This window comes from Etheostoma spectabile, chromosome 5, assembly GCF_008692095.1.
Source record: "Etheostoma spectabile isolate EspeVRDwgs_2016 chromosome 5, UIUC_Espe_1.0, whole genome shotgun sequence".
In the NCBI taxonomy this organism is placed as follows: Eukaryota; Metazoa; Chordata; class Actinopteri; order Perciformes; family Percidae; genus Etheostoma; species Etheostoma spectabile.
In genome coordinates, this window is record NC_045737.1 from 34,288,565 (window position 1) to 34,295,119 (window position 6,555).

At 40.7% G+C, this 6,555-nt stretch overlaps 1 long non-coding RNA gene across 1 annotated transcript in view; it reads left to right on the forward strand.

The window, feature by feature from the left end:
• Positions 1–2,259: 2,259 nt before the first annotated feature.
• The window catches only part of LOC116689812 (uncharacterized), a 26,328-nt gene continuing 22,032 nt past the window's right edge, over positions 2,260–6,555 (forward strand). Inside the window, exons 1-2 of the long non-coding RNA XR_004332105.1 lie at positions 2,260–2,271; positions 3,425–3,437. This is a non-coding gene — a long non-coding RNA (uncharacterized LOC116689812). The remainder of the gene's footprint in view (positions 2,272–3,424; positions 3,438–6,555) is intronic.

The window sequence follows — 6,555 nt, forward strand, 5'->3', positions numbered from 1 at the left end:
ACTCTGGACCTGGCAGCAGATGCTCACAGGAGAAAACATTGATTTAAACTTATAATTTTGCAGGTTTTAATACAACTAATAAAAAGCCAAAATGCAGCAACTCTGGTTTTTATTCAAATCAAACCACAGAAGGACTAAGAGCTGTGGGTTATGAGTCTTCGGCTCAACTTCCCCAATCAATCCATATCTGGTTATGGCTGCTATCCGAGATGTTACTGATGTTTCCTGGCCTTGTTTTTAGTAATCAATATGCCCACACAGCTCTTCAGGCACATATATATTGGGAATCGAATGGGATGATTAAAAACAGGTCAGATTGACGGTGCACGGCGTCCATGAAGTGTACAGTGTAATGCCAGTGGAAACATCCACGAGTGCCGGAGGCGCTTTCACTCAAATATCACACTTGAACCACAGCAACACATAAAGTACCGGAGGAGACAGATTATCAATAAGCCTATTATATGACCTGTCAGGAGATGTGACAGAGAACTCTACCACCATGTCACATCACATCATCCTGTAAACAGCTTTTTTTGTTAGTTCTTTTACAGTTAGCAATCCAAACCAGTGTTGTCATATTCACAAACTGCGTGTTGGCTGCATGTGCAAACATTTAAAACGAATCGGGTTTTCTGTGACATGGTGAAGTGGGGAACCAGGAGCAGGCAAGTTAACGACATCAACCATAGAGTCCAAAAAGAGATGTAAAGCAGGTGTTATTTTTTTTGGCAGCAAAAGCCAGTTCCATTCATTTTCTGGTGGGGGTCTCACAGGCAGCTGCACTTCCAAGGCTTGGATGAACAAACGTATCGGTTCAATCGATGAGTGTTAAGAAACTTTAAGTTTTATGATGACAAATTTAAAGACAGCTTTGATTAGCCTGATCCCATTTTTGTCCAAAATAATATATATATATATATATATATATATATATCAAATTCCGTCTTAATATATTTTACTGCAAATCACTCTTGTTTGTATCTCTTTTTGTGTTTTCTGTTTCTAATATTTGTTCTTTTTTTTGCAAAGCACTTTGAGCTGCATTTTATGGTGTGAAAGGTGCTATGACAAAGTTTATTGTAATGTTATATAGCCTACATATGTAGTATATTCAATATAGCTGTGAGCAAGTTTATTAAAGAAAGAAAACTACCAGATGAGTGCCACAGACAGTGAATGGAAGTTGGAAACTATCAATAGATTGTTGGTTTTGATTATTTTCGTGGAATTTATTGACAATTGACAAAACACAGAGAAACACCAGCCTCTCCCCTAAATGTAACTTTTTAATGTTTCTGAAACTCTGTAATTTTTCATATAATCTTAAATGACCTGTATCAGCAAATGAGACAAACAGTGAAAGAAACGCTATTTTGATGTAGTTTTTATTAATTCCTCCGCTCGGGTCCAATTTTCCTCGCAGAATCCCAGAATGATTTGTGGCAGGTGGACGCCGTTACAGTAACACATACTGATGGGTCATAGATTTCAATGCAACACCGGAAACTCCCGTGTCAACGCATCCAGTTCGGTTAACTGTTGTATTTATGGCTGATACTGGGGCAGGACCATCACAAGAAAAAAGGAAATTAAACAAAGAACAACTAAAAGCTAAAAAGGAGAGAAGAAACGGGGCAGCCAATTTAGCCCTCAGTTAAGTCAGTAACTATGGTAATTCTGATCCCAATTAAAACAACAAAGCATAATGAAATTGCTGCACCTCCTGATGGAGATAATTACGGGATTGTTAGTTATTCAAAACCCACCCCGAATTATCCCTCAGTTATGGAAATGTCAATATCATTAAGGTAATCATTTTACAATGCGCAATGTCAGCAGCCTATATGAATTACAACCCCCTTGCATTTAGTCCGTGTTTGTGTTGGCCTACTACTTTCTTTTCCCTTGTCCCCCTTGTAAAATGCTCTATAGTATAAGTTGTGTAAGTTATATATTATTGTGTTGGTTTCTACAACAATCTCTTTGTCACTCCCTGATGTGAGACGAGTGCAGATGTGAGTTGCGCATGCTCAGATTTAAACGGTTCACGGCATAACGTGTCACGCCAAAATGAAATTTGTGAAATCCATGAAATACTAAAACCGTTCTCATTACAAACAATAACAGAAGATGGAAATCATTTCAAAAACATTTTAGCTATCTATGATGGTTTGATTGCTAATGTTAGCTCAAAACACCATTCAACTGACAGCCTGTGTTGTGTTTGATGCTAGCTTGTAGCCAGCAGTGACGAACTTCGTTAAGTAGGTCCATTTTTACTGTATTGACACTACAGAAGTCTCTAGTTAGCATGCGCAACTCTCATCTTCACTCAACTTACTCAGAGGAGTGACACTCTAAATGCTTTGGTCCGTGTTACAGGGACAGTGATAACGTTGCACGGTTTAGCTCACAAGACATCCAAAGTAGGCTAAGTTACCGCATGCAACGATTTTACCGATTCTCTTATTGTTAATGAATTATTTCCTGTCCAGGCAAAGCATTCATTATAACTATATGACCTCCCGGTAACGTACCTCAGTAATACGGTGGGCAATGAAGCACCAATAAGAACAGAGCAGGTGTGGTAAAAACACTACCACTTTGTCCGAGGCAGCTCCTATAATCAACAAAAACTGAAAGTTACACAGAGTCACTTTAAGCAGAGAAGTCAACTATTCCTTTCAGTCAAAACTAAACCAAAATGCTCAATGCTAACAGCAGGCTGAAAGTTAAAGCTAAACCAGACACAACATTTAGCAATTAAATCAATTCACTATTAGAAACTGTATCAATTGGCTGAAGTCAGCAACCATGGTGCATTATTCTGTTACCAATTAAAACAACAAAGCATAATGAAATTGCTGCACCTCCTGATTTTTTTTTCTCTCTCTCTATAGCAACAGCTGCTAAGGTTCATGGGATGCCCTAAGAGCCATCCACCAAAAGAAAATCATTGATTTATCAGAACCAAGGTTATTAATAAGAAATAATTTTGACTGATGGTCGTAACATATTGCCTATCTATTGTCATGTGCCCAGGGCAAGTTGCTTGTGCATGTGTTTTTCCTCCATCCTGCTTTTCTTTCTCTCTCTCCGTTCCCTGTCTTCTCTTCAGGTGATCAAGACATGATCCCAGAAACACAACAATTATTGGTTGCTGCCACCTCTGTAATCCTTTTGGTGAAGTTCTTTTTCAATACGCAAGTGAGATCTTTTGTGGGTGTTTTTTGTTTTCAGATTAAGGGATTAGTCGGGCTCAGTTGTGTGACATTGATTTCTATTTAGTTTGGCACACCACCTTGTCCGGTCCACTCCTACATTTTGAAAAGCTTTTGACAAGTATGAAAGATAAGCTGTAGGTCAATTACTCTCTTTTGTCCCTTTTACTCTGACTCCTTGAAATTCTTTGGTTGTCTAGTTATGGTGACACAGTAGTATTGATAATCATCCTGTGCTTCAGTCCCGCCATCCATCCATTTTCTATTCCCGCTCATTCTCTTTCTATGAATTGGTAGGATACCAGTAAGAAAATGTTACAATGAGAGTGTGCGGTGGGAAAAAATATTTTAAGAGATTTTCTTTGTCACATGTAGCCTACACATAAGTACATGCAGTGAAACGTACAATTTCAAATACAAGAATTGATAAAAGCTAAACAAAATAGCAGATAAAAATATGCAAAAATAAGTAAGATATCCAAAAACATCCAACACATACAAGAGAATTAACATGGTTAAAAGGGAAAGTAAAGTGGCAACAGTAGCCTAGTATGAAGCCAGCAGCTCCTCTCACATATCTTGCAAACAACAGCTAAAGTGAGAAGAGAAGGTGTCAAACAATATCTTAGTATCAGAAAGTGAATTTCCCCATCAGAGGAGTGCATGTGCCCAGAGCTACCATCTTCTAGACTGCATGCATCCAGATAGCAACACTGCCATCTGCTGCCTCCAGACTAAACCCTCATGACATATCATCACACCAGCTTCCGTTTTTTGTAGCCCTTCACATATAAACCTATAAACCAACATGAAAAAACATGGAGAAATGATTTTGGTAAGAAGGAATGCATGGTAATTAGTCTTGTTGATTACAGTAGCATAACCTTCCTTTCATTTACTGACTTACTGGCTCTCTGTTCCCGGGCTCAGGGGCTCCCATGATGCCGAGCAGCAGCCACAGCTCACTGCAGCTGAGACATGAACCCCAGCACCCATAATCTTCCCTCAGCTTCATCACTGAGTCATTGCAAGGCTTTCCCAAGGCATTTCTATAGAGTGCAATTTGCTTTCTGGTGCAACACGTTCGATCCAAGTCTGCTGTACATAGCGTTAAATTAGTTTTAATCCCGGAAGCTGTGAGTTTTAGATGAAAGTTTAAAGTCGGCTTTTAGTGAAGTATACTCTGCAGGGATGTCAAGTTCCCAAATCCTTAACACACGGCAAAGCTCCCGTGGCCATCGTTTGCCTCCAAAATCTGGAAGCCTCTGCAGTTTCTTGGACTCAGACCACTGATTAATGACTGGATTTAAAAAATAAAAAGTCATAACATTAAAAAATAAGTAGGGATATAAAACAGATTAAATTGATAGCAAATAGATAATAAAAGTAGAATAAAATGGGTTTAGCTCACCTGGTAGAGCGTGCTCGTGTGCAGAGACTCAGTCCTCACCGCAGCGGCCGCAGGTTCTGCTCCAACCGGCGGCCCTTTGCTGCATGCTATTCCTTGCCCCCCCCCCCTTTCTGCCCTATCTAATAAAGGTCTTAAATGCCAAAAAATAATCTTAAAAAAAATTCTAAAATATGAAGATTTAAATAAAAAATATTTTTTTTTACTTATGTTCATGATCAGAACTGTTTTTACAGTAAGCTGGAACTGGCTTCATACTGCCACTGACTTCTTGCCTTTTGGGTTGGGCTTCTGTCTAGAAACATTTTTGTGGTTTTAAGTGGCACAGCACCATGAGCTGACCAGGTAAACCCAGTGAGAACCACTGGGGTTAAAGACCCCATTACAGGCTGCAGGTTGCCTCTGTCACCCATGCCCTCTGCTCAACATTAGGTCTGGCTTCAGTAGCTGACAAAGGCAGCGAGCCTTGAAAATATCCCCTGAAAAACTTGTGCCATCGTTGGCACACTGCATTTTTTCTTCTTCTTGTCTTCAGTCTGTGGGTTTCACTCCACCAATAGGTTGTTTCTGCTTCCAGATCTGTCCCACTTCTTAAATGTGACCTTTTCCCTCTGCCTGGTGAGACCTCTGTGTCGCATTATACCAGACAGGATAGCACGCCGACTTCCCCTTCCCCAGACTTCATGTTTTTCATCCTCCATTAGTTCATTGTGACTGCAGCAGGCGGCTGTGCTGTCAATTATTGACAGTGCCTTTGTCTGAATAGCCCTGTTGCTCTGGCACTGCGAGTGCAAGTCGACAACCTCCTTTCAGATGCCCCTGGCCTCCACGGTCTGCTGACTGTCCACAGTTGATTTCTTTCTTCGTTGCACTCTGAGGGACCTGTGAAGTACTTCTTTTGTTTTGTTCGCACTTAACTCACTCAACTTTTCTTGTTGATGCAATCGTTCAGTTTGCATGGGATGAACAGCCGTTTAGGTCTTTAAATAGCCTACGTGTAGCTTTTTTCTTTTTTTAAAAAGACTATCTTAACTGACAGTAGTGCTGCAACTAACAATTGTTGACATTGTCGATTCGTTTGTTGATTAATCTGACAATCGGTGTCCCAATTAAGCGATTAGTTGTTTGGTCCCGAAAATGTCAGAAAATGGTGAAAAATGTCGAATATGGCTTTCCGAAGCCCAAGGCAACGTCCTCAAATGTCTTGTTTGGTCCACAACTGAAAGATGTTTAGTTTGGTGTCTCAGAGGAATGAAGAAGCTCAGAGAATGTTTATCAAACCAATTGATTATCGAAATGGTTGGAAATAACATGAATTCATTCATTCATCTTCACAGCTCTAAATGACAAGCACATTTGTTTCTTTTTAACCTCTGCCTTTGGGTTTCCTTTTTTCTTCGCCATCATTTCTCGGCTCTTCAGTTCCTAGGGCACTTTGAGCTTGTTAAAAGGGATGTAAGTGTCTCCCAGACCCGAAATATAGCAACTGCTCCGACAGAAATTTTTCCATGGCTCTAAGCATTCAACACAAAGTGTTTGGATCTTCCCAGGAACCTTCTGACAAAAGCTCCCCTAAGGCTCCTTTGGGGCCCTCCAGGGTCTGAACTATAGGAAAGAGAATAACGTCTCTTCTGTCAAAAGGCAGAACTTTCATCAAATTCTAAGGTTTACAAAGGCTGAACCAGCTCTCTGTCCTGGGAAGGGGGGGAACTTTCTCTGGGAGTAGATGTCCTGAACCCTGGCTCCAAACTCTCACTGGGGTGACCCTGTTGGTTAGCAGAGCGGTTAGGGTGCAAACGCCCTGAGCAGCGAGTCGGCAGTTCCACTGGGGCCTTCTCCAGGACCTGGCCAAACAGCACTCAGGGAGATACGTAGGTCTGCCTGATTGCAGTAAATCATGTGGCCTTCGTAAATAATTGGTGG